The sequence below is a fragment of the Polyodon spathula genome, chromosome 3 (genome assembly GCF_017654505.1).
Source record: "Polyodon spathula isolate WHYD16114869_AA chromosome 3, ASM1765450v1, whole genome shotgun sequence".
Classification (NCBI taxonomy): Eukaryota; Metazoa; Chordata; class Actinopteri; order Acipenseriformes; family Polyodontidae; genus Polyodon; species Polyodon spathula.
In genome coordinates this window covers 41706714-41721369 of record NC_054536.1, presented here as the reverse complement: position 1 = coordinate 41721369, position 14656 = coordinate 41706714, and positions in this window count along the sequence as shown.

Sequence of the window (14656 nt, the reverse complement as noted above, 5' to 3'; positions counted from 1 at the left end):
ATTATCGATCCACAAAAAGGGAGACAAAACCAAACCAGGTAACTGCAGACCAATAAGCCTGACTTCTATTATATGATAACATATGGAAACTATAATAAGATCCAAAATAGAAAATTACGTACAGTACCATGAAAAAGTATTTGCCCCTGTCTGATTTCCTGCGTTTTTGCATGTTTTTGACACTGAATGTTATCAGATATTCAACCAAAATCTAATATTAGATAAAAAGGACCCTAAGTGAATAAATAGCACAACATTTTAATAATTATTTAATTTATTTATCAAAGAAAGTTATGCAACACCCAATGCCCCCGTGTGAAAAAGTAATTGCACCATGGTTACGCCTCTTTTAGCAGCAATAACTGCAACTAAACGCTTCCTGTAGTTATTGATCAGTCTCTTGCAGTGCCGTGGAGGAATTTTGGCCCACTCCTTCATGCACAACTGCTTCAACTCAGTGACATTTGTGGGTTTTGAGCATAAACTGCTCGTTTCAAGTCCTGACACAACATCTCAATGGGGTTTAGGTCTGGACTTTGACTAGGCCATTCCAAAACTTAAAATTTCTTGTTCTTCAACCATTCTGATGTAGACTTGCTTGTGTGTTTGGGATCATTGTCTTGCTGCATGACCCAGCTGCGCTTCAGCTTCAGCTCACGGACAGATGGCCTGACATTTTCCTGTAGAATTCTCTGATACAGAGCAGAATTAATGGTTTCTTCAATGATGGCCAGGTCCTGATGTAACAAAGCATACCCAAATCATGACACTACCACAAGCATGCTTGACCGTTCTTACTGTGGAATGCAGTGTTTGGTTTTCACCAGACATAACAGGGCCCATGTTGGCCACAAAGTTCCACTTTTGACTCATCTGTCCATAGAACATTGTTCCAGAACTCTTGAGGATCATCCAGGTGCTTTTTTGCAAACTTGAGCATTCATGTTCTTTTTAGTGAGCAGTGGTTTCTGCCTTGCTACTCTGCCATGAATCCCATTTTTGCCCAGTGTGTTTCTGATGGTGGAGTCATGAACACTGACCTTTGCCGAGGTGAGAGAGGGCTGCAGATCCTTGGATGTTTTTCTAGGGTTGTTTGTGACTTCCTGGACAATTTTACGCCTTGCTCTTGGAGAGATTTTGGCAGGACGGCCACTTCTGGGAAGATTCACTACTTTCCCAAACTTTCTCCGTTTGGACAATATGGCTCTGACTGTGGTTTGGTGGAGCCCCTGGCATGATATGCCTCTAGAACCTGTGTGCTGACAACTTCACTCTGATGGTAAGGGCCAAAGTTAGTCAGTTTTATATTGGGCAGGGCTAGCCCAAATCAAGCCTGGTTGTTAACCAAAGTATTCAAACAGCTGACACATGGCAAAATGACATTTAATAGAGAAAAGTGTAAGGCACTGCATGCAGGTAATAAAAATATGCATTATAAATATCATATGGGAGATACTGAAATTAAAGAAGTAATCTATGTAAAAGACCTAGGAGTTTATGTGGGGAAAAAAAAAAAAAAAGGGAAGTAATGTTAAAACTTTACAATGCATTAGTAAGACCTTGTCTAGAATATTGTGTGTTTTTCAATTCTGACTTTATTTTTCATCAGTATTTTGGAGGCAAAATATAGGCTTTTATTTTACATATTTTTAATACTGCAAATAGAATTCTGCTATTTACATGCTTTGAGTCTCAATAAAGAGGAAGAAATGTTTTTTTTTTTCTCAAATTCAGCTAAATGTTGTTTATTCTCAAAAGTTCAGATTCAAATGTTTTAACACAAAGCAGTCACTGTCTTATTATCAACTTTTCTAAAAGATTTTTCTTCAGGGCCTCCAGCTGCAGAAAAAAACTTGCTATGAGCAAAACCAGTTTGTCTCGCATGCTCAGGTAAATACAAGGGCTGTTTGAAGTTAACGTTTGTGTTCAAATTGGTCTCTTTTCTTCACTATGCCCTTAGAAATGCCACCAAAATAGTTGACCTATGACAGTTCAATTCAGCCGTTTTCTGTTTTTATTTCAACACATTTCTAAAATTAGAAGTGCCAAAAAAGCCTTATTGTTGTTTTTCTTCCTACACTTCCTGTCTTCCTTACAAAAACAATAAGATATATTTATCAGAAGCATTTAATGTCGCAGAAGGATGACTTAATAATATGTATTATAGTTTTTTTTTTTTTTTTTTTTTTTTTTTTTTTTAATGTTCTGGGAACGTTTATCATCAACACCCATTCATTTTTGTCACAGTTCATTATATTTAATATTTGGTTGAGAAAACAATTCCTCTTTTGTTGGAACACGTTTCCTTTCCAGTGCACGAGAAAGAACAGAAGGCACTGGTACGTCAGCCAGTTTTTTTTCTCATCTTTAAAACTTTTGTTTTAATGACAAATGGTACAGAAAGAAAGCACTGCACAATTAAATTAAGATACACTTCATTAATTTATTTGTTACTGTATTCCCCCTGTTTGCAAATACAAGCACAATTCATTCAAATACAATACATACAAAAATAATGTCTAAAATTTATTTCCATATAGTACAAAAAAGCTTATTTTAAACAATAACTATATCTAAAAATCCTGCCTGGCTGTTGCACAATACTGTTTGGGAATCTGATTAGAAAATGCTAATATTTCTTGCAATTTATTTGCAGTTACTAAAATACAAACTCTCATACTAATACAATCTTGAATGAAGTCGAATGAAACCTGCTGATAATGTTAACATAGAACATTAAATTACATACCACCTTTTAGTTTTCTCATAAACATGAAAAACTGACAAATTGAAAAATGTGACATTTTAAAATCTAACTTTAAATACTGTACTACTATTATGGCTTCCAGTAGACTTTGTGTCCAGCTGGAGGGCAAAACAGTGCTAGTAGTACTTCAAAAGTAATTGGAATCAAAAAATAACTATTGACCATGCCCAAAGAGTTGAAAAGGAAAGTTTTGAGTGAGGAAAAGAAGGGTTCAATTCTGGCTTTACTGGCAGAGGGATACAGTAAGCGTCGGGTTGCTTCCATCCTTAAAATTTCAAAGACGGTGATTCATAAGAACAAGGTCAAGCAGCGCACATTGGGGACAACAAAGCTACAGACTTGCAGAGGGCGAAAACGACTCTCCACTGATCGGGATGACCGCCAACTCATTCGAATGTCACTCAGCAACCGTAGGATGACATCAAGTGACCTACAAAAAGAATGGCAAACGGCAGCTGGGGTGAAGTGCACGGCGAGAATGGTTCGAAACAGGCTCCTAGGGGCAGGGCTGAAGTTGTGCAAAGCTAGAAAAAAGCCCCTATCAATGAGAAGCAAAGAAGAGCCAGGCTGAGGTTTGCAAAAGACCATAAGGATTGGACCGTAGAGGACTGGAGTAAGGTCATCTTCTCTGATGAGTCCAATTTTCAGCTTTGCCCAACACCTGGTCGTCTAATGATTAGACGGAGACCATGTGGTGGAGGATCGGTGATGATCTGGGGGTGCTTCAGCAAGGCTGGAATCGAGTAGATTTGTCTTTGTGAAGGACACATGAATCAAGCCAAGTACAAGATGGTCCTGGAAGAAAACTTGCTTCCTTCTGCTCTGACAATGTTCCCCAACTCTGAGGATTGGTTTTTCCAGCAGGACAATGCTCCACGCCACACAGCCAGGTCAATCAAGGTGTGGATGGAGGACCACCAGATCAAGACCCTGTCATGGCCAGCCCAATCTCCAGACCTGAACCCCATTGAAAACCTCTGGAATGTGATCAGAAGGAAGATGGATGGTCATAAGCCATTAAACAAAGCCGAGCTGCTTGAATTTTTGCGCCAGGAGTGGCATAAAGTCACCCAACATCAATGTGAAAGACTGGTGGAGAGCATGCCAAGACGCATGAAAGCTGTGATTGAAAATCAGGGTTATTTACCAAATATTGATTTCTGAACTCTTCCTAAGTTAATACATTAGTATTGTGTTGTTTAAAAATGAATATGAACTTATTTTCTTTGCATTATTCGAGGTCTGACAACACTGCATCTTTTTTCTTATTTTGACCAGTTGTCATTTTCTGCAAATAAATGCTCTAAATGACAATATTTTTATTTGGAATTTGGGAGAAATGTTGTCAGTAGTTTATAGAATAACACAAAAATGTTCATTTTACCCAAACACATACCTATAAATAGTAAAACCAGAGAAACTGATAATTTTGCAGTCGTCTCTTAATTTTTTCCAGAGCTGTGTGTGTGTGTGTATGTATATATATATATATATATATATATATATATATATATATATATATATATATATATATATATATATATATATATATATATTACCGGTATGTCTCAATCCTAAAATTCTAGGTGATACAAAACTTCTGGCCATAGCAGTAAGTGTTGGGGGACTAATAAACAAGCTTGTCTCGTTACCTTTTCTCTGCTATACACTTACGTTAGTGGTCTCTTCTTTTTTTAAAGCCAAAGTACCTTTCAGTTCAGTTGTAACCACTAACATGAACTACTCTTTATTGTATTACAGTCAGCACGACACGCCATCAAACCGGAAACGCTAACAACTCATCTTAAGGCAGTCCCTTGACCATATGAACCCTGAACAACAGCTTTCATTGCCTGCTTGTGCACAATCTAGATTAACTGGCTTAATAAAGTCATAACAGAGATCCCGACAGGTGCATAAACAGCTTCTTCTTCAGTAACCTTCACTCCTTCTGATGCGCTACAACAAGGACTATTTAGATTTCTAAACAAAGTGTTTAAAATAGTTTGACTGAATGTACACTTTAAAGAACTCAAATTGCATGCCCATGAAAAATACTACAGTACATAGATTATGTCAGTTTTTCCCAACTAATGCTCCTTGTTCTTTTCTAGCAAGCCTTTATGTAACTTAAATTTAACTTAGTATCATGAAAAAGTATTTGCCCCGTCTAATTTTCTGCATTTTTGCACATTTTTCACATTGAATTTAGTCAGATCTTTTTGTGGGCTGTAGTAGTTTATAGAGGGAGTCTGAGAGAAAAAATGACACCAAAGTTTGGTATGCAAGGTAATCAAACATGCAAGCTTCAGGTGTGAAAAAGTTATTGCCCCCCCCCCCTAGTTAAAGCAACCCAATTAAAGGGATAATTAGGGTCAGCTGTTTAAATACTTTGGTTAACAATCAGGCCTGATTTGGGCCAGCCCTGCCCAATATAAAGCTGACTAACTTTGGCCCTTACCATCAGAGTGAAGTTGTCAGCACACAGATTCTAGAGGGACATCATGCCACGATCAAAAGAAATTCCTAAAGACCTCCAGGGAAAAAAAGTTGTTGATGCCTATAGGTCTGGAAAGGGTTACAAAGCCATTTCTAAGGCTCAGGGGCTCAACACCAAACCACAGTCAGAGCCATATTGTCCAAATGGAGAAAGTTTGGGACAGTAGTGAATCTTCCCAGGAGTGGCAGTCCTGCCAACATCAAGAGCAAGGCGTAAAATTGTCCAGGAAGTCACAAAGAACCTTAGAACAACATTCAGGGATCTGTAGGCCTCTCTCTCCTCCGCTAAGGTCAGTGTTCATGACTCCACCATCAGAAAGACACTGGGTAAAAATGGGATTCATGGCAGAGTAGAAAGGCGGAAACCATTGCTCATTAAGAAGAACATGAATGCTTGTTTCAAGTTTGCCAAAAAGCACCTGGATGATCCTCAAGAGTTCTGGAACAATGTTCTATGGACAGGTGAGTCAAAAGTGGAACTTTTTGGCCAACATAGGCCCCGTTATGTCTAGTGAAAACCAAACCCTGCATTCCACAGTAAGAACCTTATACCAACGGTCAAGCATGGTGGTGGTAGTGTCATGATTTGGGGATGCTTTGCTTGGGGATCATTGAAGGAAACATGAATTCTGCTTGGTATCAGAGAATTCTGAAGCACATCTGGGTCATGCAGCAAGACAATGATCCTAAACACACAAGCAAGTCTACATCAGAATGGTTGAAGAACAAGAAATTTAAAGTTTTGGAATGGCCTAGTCCAGACCTAAATCCCATTGAGATGTTGTGGCAGACCTGAAAAGAGCACTTTATGCTTGAAAACCAACAAATGTCACTGAGTTGAAGCAGTTCTGCATGAAGGAGTGGGGCAAAATTCCTCCATGGCGCTGTGAGAGACTGATCAATAACTACAGGAAGCGTTTAGTTGCAGTTATTGCTGCTAAAGGTAACGTAACCTGTTATTGAGTCTAAGGCGGTGATTACTTTTTCACACGGGGGCATTGGGTGTTGCATAACTTTCTTTAATACATAAATGAAATAAATATCAACATTTTGTGTTATTTGTTCACTCAGGGTCTCTTTTATCTAATATTAGATTTTGGTTGATGCTCTGATAACATTCAGTGTCAAAAATATGCAAAAATGCAGAAAATCAAACTGGGCAAATACTTTTTCACAGCACTGTAAGCTGTATGTATTGTAATGGTTACAACTGACTATACCCAGTACATTATTAAGAGTTTGTTTATTATACTACAAACATTTAAAAAATCCTGTTTGACACTCTGACAAAGTGGCTGAGTGGATGCAGGTGCAGGGGTGATGCAGTGCGGTAAAGAAACAGACAGAGAGGTTTAATCCAGTTTGGAAAATAAATGTTTTATTGTTGGTATTTCTATCCAGGTCTGGTGACCGATAATAATAACAAATAATAATGGATTTGCAGACCCAAACAAAGTATCTTGCCTACAATTATACACACACGGTCACCAGTCCTGGGTGAGTGCAGTAGTGCTTGTGGTTAAAGCTGTGCAGTGCTGTTCCAGCTTTAGTGCTGGCCCTCAGCGACAGCTCAGGAATCGTGTTAGTCGTCTAATGTGGTATAACAAACAAGACGATTATACAAAGATAAACAAATAAACAAAAAACTCACTAAACAGCTTTCTTGTACAGGGGTCTCTCGGTATCCTTCTCGGTTTAATAACACATAAACCAAAGCGAAGGAACAGTTTATGATTCTCCGTCCCCTTTTATGCTGTCACACATGACCCCTTGGTAATCGAGTCTCTCTAATCTGCGGCTGCCACATTGTTTCCCTTCCGGGTCAATGCATTCTTGCAACATAGTCTCACCTTCTTCCAGACTGGCCAACTTCCTGACCCTGGGAAAGAACTGTCAGACCAGCCCGTCCAAAGAACTCTGTTCTCGTTACTTAGCGCCCTCATAGGTTGGGAGGGATCATTGTATTTCTGTCACAGACACATTTAATTAATAAATCACCAGACATACAGTTAAATAGTAAACAATAATCACAACAACTGTTTCGCAGGACAAGACAGGAGAAAGAAATATAACGAGTAATATAACTCTGTACTTTTTTTATTAAGTAATAAGGACATTATGTGTTTTTTTGAAAGAAACGAGTAATCAGTAATACATAAATTTTTTTGAGTATCGTGCCAACACTGTAAACAGCAAATACACTTGTTTCCTGTCAGCTGAGCCCGGTGGTCCCTGGCTATCACCGGGGTGCTTTTCTTGCACGTGGCAAGGTCAGCACAGGTGCAGACAGCAACAACAAATCCTGCCACCAGTCTCCATTACACAGCTGCCGGTGATGCTGGTGTCACGGGTATCTGCAAGCCTGGGTCTCCAGCCTCAACTAAGTCGTCACTGTCCCTCCCCTGGTATGAGGCGAGGCGGTCCCGATGCAACATGACTTTGCAGTCCCACCATAGAAGTTGTACTCTGTAGACCACCTCCCCAAGCCATTCAAGTACCCAGCAGGGCCCTATCCAGGCACTGTCCAGCTTGGGGCAACAGCCTCTTTTACATTGGGCGCTGTAGACCCAGACCAGTTGTCCGGCAAGAAAGTGCCACCCCCGTTCCCGAAGGTGATAGTATCACTTCTGGCAGATTGGCCGCAGTGTGCACCATCATGCCAATCCTGGAGACGTCTGATGTATTCTGAACAGGTGGTGTCTTCCGCAGGTGGTCAAACAACAGTTCAGCCGGTGTCTGGAGCTCCCGACCAAGCATTCGCAGCACTGGGGTACAGCTGGCAGATTCCTGGACTCTCCACCAGCCCATCACTCTGGGGGGTGCAGCTGTGTGGTGTGTGTCTTATGGAACCCTAGTCAGCGAAGCATCTCGTCAAACACCCAGGATTCAAAGTTGCAGCCTTGGTTCGAGTGCAGATCTTGGGGAACCCCAGCAGCTCTTCTGTTGTCTCTGCCTCCTGGTCTGGTAGAGTGTATACTTCAGGCCACTTTGTTAAGTAGTCCATGGCCACAAGAGGGGCTCCAACTGGAAACTGCTGTAACAGGGCATGCAACCGACCCGGGTGTTCCTTTTGTGCTTGTCACAGCGGCGGCAGTAGTCTTCAACATAGCGACTCCAGTGTCACGAACAGGGGGTGCCATGGTTGGCTTGGAGCCCCACCATCTTTAGGCAGTCACCACGTGCCATCTCACCTACTGGTCCACTGAAGTTATCTGTCTCTGATGGCCAGACTGCTCCACTGTTAGCATAGCCCTTTGTTGGCTGCAGACTGAAGGCCGATCTCATCCCAAGACAGCCGCTGGTGCTCTTCCAGCCAGAGCAACATTGGCTGCAGGTCAGGATCCTGTTCTTGCTGCTGCCTCCACTCCACCGCGGTGACTTTTGACAGTTTGCTGCAGGTCACAGAAGTCGCTTGGCTCCCCCTTGCTGGCTGGTGCTGCTTCTGATACTCCCCTCCCTGCCTTTCCACCACAGTCAGCTCCTGCTCCCAGATGATCTGTCTGTTGCAGTGGCAGCAGCCCTACTAAGAGCAGGGGCGGTGTGACAGGGCATCAGCATTGACATGGCGCTCCCCAGCCCAGTGTTGGATCTTGTAGTTGAATGGCAGTGGCACGCTGAGAACTGGGTTTCCAACCCTCAAAAGACCACACTAAAAAGGGTACGCTCTTTCCCCCAGAATAGCCAGAGTAAGGGTCGGGCCCCCATGGAAGCTGAGGACCCCTTCCGAGGATTCAGCTGGGTGGCGATTTGTCTGAGAAAGTCCAGTCCCAGGATGCAGGACTCTTGTACGGCTGCCACCCACACCTCATGACGTATGGTGAGGCCCCCAATCTGGATGTTCATTGCCCCCTTCCCTTTCATTGGTGCAAGCTCCTGCGTAATGGTCTGCATTTGCACGGTCGTGGGCTCCAGGCAGGTGCGTTGTTTCTCGGTTGCTTGTTGGAAGATGTCTTGCTCACACCGGTGTCCACCAGAGCTGTGCATGGGACCCCCTCTGCACTGACGGGAATCTGCCATTAGTCCCCCATGGTTGTTGTCCCCATAAAATTAAAACTTCACAGCACAAACACTCACACCCAAACTCCTCCAACAAACAAAGGATTTATGGTTCCCTTTATACATGTTGTCAATCCCCAATTAGCACCAATTACCTAACTGGGGAATGGCAAAACCTGTGTTTGTTGGCAGGGATGGGGTTAAATCTATCTCATTACTTTCCCACTCACACTACCACACTTGTTTCCTGTCAGCCAAGCCCAGCAATCCCTGGAGGACTTTTCCTGCATGAGGCAAGGTCAGCAGAGGTGCAGAGTGGAGAAGCACAGCTCTGCTGGTGCAAACAGCAACAAACAAATATCCCGCCAACAGCCTCCATTATAATAGGATTTGACTTGAGCTGCCTCTCTCGGTAGATGGAATGCTATGAAAAATATGTCAAACTAAGTACTGCCTGCTTTCTACATCCTGACGGTCACCAATATAGGATCAGAAATAATTTTTACTACTTTGGAAATCCATTAGCCAACTATGGTATAGATTACGATCCTGTTGCGAGTCATAAAGTGAAAAAGATTACTATCAAATGTTTAAATTCCTATGTATTTGTGTACAATATAGCACAGTAAACCACTCACAAGTGCTAATTTTCCCCTCACTGTTATGAGTAATTACATTTTGAAAACATAGGGCCTGCTTCTGATGTCAACATTTTTATGTACACTTTTGGGGAGGGTGGTGTCTTGAAAAAGAGCTTGCTATAATTGATGATTGTGTTGGATGGCCCCTAATACAACACGGTATTATATCTGTTTTTAGACAAAGTGGCTGACGATTCTTTGAATGGTTTCATTGCTTTTCTTTTTCAACAGCAGCCCATTCGCTTGTCAGGTCAGGTGATACTTCATTTTCGCTCTACAACCAAACCTTCCCATTTCCAGCTTGTTGTCTTAAATTAAATATCTTGTTCAAGTCAGTCAATAACAAGACTATCATTGTTTAAGCTGTGGAATTTCTGTTTGTCTTCCTGGAGACTGTTGGTGACCTATTAAAACGAAGCGCTTGTAACCTTGGCCCATTGTGTAAGGGACTAACATAAAATAACATTGACATAATGCAGGATAGAAATTAACATTATTGCCACATTGTTATTTTTTCCATTTATGTTTTTATGTTTATTTTTATCGCTATATATTTACACTGCTAACATGTAAGTGAAATGTTTCCAGTTCCAGAGTGCTGTCTAAAATGTTGGCTTTAGCATGATAAGAAACAGTTTGAAACATCAAAACATTTCTTGACAATTCTTAAAATAATAAGTGTAATAGAATTACTTAAAAAAACAGTAAATAAATGTATCCATTCAGCAAACAGTCCATTTGACAAAGTAATTTAATTACTTAAAAATACGCCTTTTTTAAAACAAAAAATGTAATTACAGAAAATAACTTTAAAAATGACTAGATTTACTTAAAGGTACTTTCTGGGAGAACAAGGCCTTAGAGTCTAAGGCTTAGCCTGATATATTTTTATATAAACACCTGAATAAACTCCATTAATGTGGATTAAACCCCCTAAATAAACCTGCAGTAGTGGTCGTTTTAGGGTTTGGATCCATTATAAACAGTTACTGTATTATAAACAAAATAGCAGGCGACAGCAATACAATGTAAATGTTACATTCCTCTCCACGTTGACTCGTTAAACTAATGTATATATATTGTAGATGTAATTATTAAATAATATAATAAATTAGTCGGAAGCAATATAATATATATATATATATATATATATATATATATATATATATATAAATTGCTTTCAATGAATAAAACAATGAATAAAACAAATAACTAACCATGCATTTTAAAACCCAGCAATGCACATGTTAAACATGTGTTATCATACTATTCCTATTATGTAATAAATCACTGAAGGTGTGAGTGTGGAGTTAAGATTTATACATGTATGAATGCTGAAGTTATATATTTGAGACAATATTTATATTATAAGATTGCATGTATGTTATTTAAAAATTTGATGTGTGTCTTGGCTAGTGATCTGGGCCACTGTAGTACATGTGTTGCTTGTCACATTATGTTTCTGCAAAAGTTGCATTTCAGGAACAACCTGCACACTCTATCATGTCTCTTACAAAGTTACTAAAATCCTTCCTTTTATAGGTCACATGGACCACATGACATGTCAAGTCCATTTGAATACATTGCAGACTAAGAGATATTCTAATTTTACTTGCATTCTTTTTTTTTTTTTTTTTTTTTTTTTTTACATGAATTTGAAGTTAAACAATTGAAAATCAAATAGTCAAAGATATGCCAGAAAGAGTAATCAGATCCTGATGCATCACCTGTATAGCACACAGTTTAAAACTTTAAAAACCTGAAATACTGCCTTTGATGCAAATAGCTACTTAACTTTAATTTCCATAGTTTCAGGGTTTCCGTAAAAATGTTAACCAATTGATTACAGGGTGCAAACATTTTTCAGTAAGAACAAAGCACAACAGGAATTGCTTCCAAAGTTTTGGATTATATACATAAACATTATTGCTTTTCAATTTTTTTACAATGTTGTATTAAATATATATATATATATATATATACACACACACACACACACACACACACATATATATATATATATATATATATATATATATATATATATATATATATATATATATATATATATATATATATATTATAATATATATATATATATATATATATATATATATATATATATATATATATATATAATATATAATTTTTTATTAACTTGCACCTTAAAGGGCAATTCAATCTACAGCGTTTATTCGCTGCTTTTTTTACTCCTGACATTTTGCTGCTATTTTTGTATTCAGACTTGACTGTCAAATATTACAGGCAAGGTGGGGGACCGTCTGATTATAGTAGTGCAGAATATCTTATTCTTTTGATAAACACCACAAGACATATCTCAATAAAGAATACAAATACAAAATTATGGGAAAATATAAGGAAATTGGAAAGTAAGCACTGTTGGCATGCTTAAATAAACACATTGTTTTTGGCTACAGGTTTTTGTTAAATGTCCGGGTGTAGCTTCTAGAAAGTGCATGCCATGCATATATTCTGCACACAGTTGAGATACCCAACCTATAGCTGAATGCTGTGGTTGTGAAGGAGTTGCCCTGAGAAATACAAAAAATAAAAATTTAAAAATTCCATCAGAATCCATTGAAATCCATATATATAGTGTATTTCAGCTCTTGCACAAGTAAATCAGGACTAGGGATGGGAATTATAACCATTTAAACCTATAAACTCTAAAGAAGTGGTTCAACGTTTAATAATATATTGCACGTATAAACGGTCAGATGACAAATTTCACCAAATGCATATTTTTTAATGTATTAATTTTAGTAATTTATCACTGGGGCAGGTTCTATTCTTGGTCGATCTGGCGATTCATTGGTGTTCATACTGTAGTAGGCGTGGTATGGTTCAGTCCACACAGGGTAAGAAAAGTGTTTTTTTTTTTTTGCTGTTTGTTTTATATATATATATATATATATATATATATATATATATATATATATATATATATACAGTACTGTGCAAAAGTTTTAGGCAGGTGTGAAAAAATGCTGTAAAGTAAGAATGCTTTCAAAAATAGACATGTTAATAGATTATATTTATCAATTAACAAAGTGAGTGAACAGAAGAAAAATCTAAATCAAATCCATATTTGGTGTGACCACCCTTTGCCTTCAAAACAGCATCAATTCTTCTAGGTACACTTGCACAAAGTCAGGGATTTTGTAGGCATATAGTCAGGTGTATGATTAAACAATTATACCAAACAGGTGCTAATGATCATCAATTCAATATGTAGGTTGAAACACAATCATTAACTGAAACAGAAACAGCTGTGTAGGAGGAATAAAACTGGGTGGGGAACAGCCAAACTCAGCTAACAAGGTGAGGTTGCTGAAGACAGTTTACTGTCAAAAGTCATACACCATGGCAAGACTGAGCACAGCAACAAGACACAAGGTAGTTATACTGCATCAGCAAGGTCTCTCCCAGGCAGAAATTTCAAGGCAGACAGGGGTTTCCAGATGTGCTGTCCAAGCTCTTTTGAAGAAGCACAAAGAAACGGGCAACGTTGAGGACCGTAGATGCAGTGGTCGGCCAAGGAAACTTACTACAGCAGATGAAAGACACATCATGCTTACTTCCCTTCGCAATCGGAAGATGTCCAGCAATGCCATCAGCTCAGAATTGGCAGAAAACAGTGGGACCCTGGTACACCCATCTACTGTCCAGAGAAGTCTGGTCAGAAGTGGCCTTCATGGAAGACTTGCAGCCAAAAAGCCATACCTCCGACGTGGAAACAAGGCCAAGCGACTCAACTATGCACGAAAACACAGGAACTGGGGTGCAGAAAAATGGCAGCAGGTGCTCTGGACTGATGAGTCAAAATTTGAAATATTTGGCTGTAGCAGAAGGCAGTTTGTTCGCCAAAGGGCTGGAGAGCGGTACACGAATGAGTGTCTGCAGGCAACAGTGAAGCATGGTGGAGGTTCCTTGCAAGTTTGGGGCTGCATTTCTGCAAATGGAGTTGGGGATTTGGTCAGAATTAATGGTCTCCTCAATGCTGAGAAGTATAGGCAGATATTTATCCATCATGCAATACCATCAGGGAGGCATCTGATTGGCCCCAAATTTATTCTGCAGCATGACAACAACCGCAAACATACAGCAAAAGTCATTAAGAACTATCTTCAGCGTAAAGAAGAACAAGGAGTCCTGGAAGTGATGGTATGGCCCCCACAGAGCCCTGATCTCAACATCATCGAGTCTGTCTGGGATTACATGAAGAGAGAGAAGCAACTGAGGCTGCCTAAATCCACAGAAGAACTGTGGTTAGTTCTCCAAGATGTTTGGGCCAACCTACCTGCCGAGTTCCTTCAAAAACTGTGTGCAAGTGTACCTAGAAGAATTGATGCTGTTTTGAAGGCAAAGAGTGGTCACACCAAATATTGATTTGATGTAGATTTTTCTTCTGTTCACTCACTTTGCCTTTAGTTAATTGATAAATATAAACTATTAACATGTCTATTTTTGAAAGCATTCTTACTTTACAGCATTTTTGCTCAGTACTGTATGTGTGTGTGTGTTTGTATGTATATATATATATATATATATATATATATATATATATATATATATATATATATATATATATATATATATATATATATATATATATATATATATATATATATATATATATATATATATATATATATATATATATCTCTAAACAAAGGAAGGAGGCAAAGCCACATTTTAAATAATTCTGAGTAACCAAAACGTGGTATGTAAA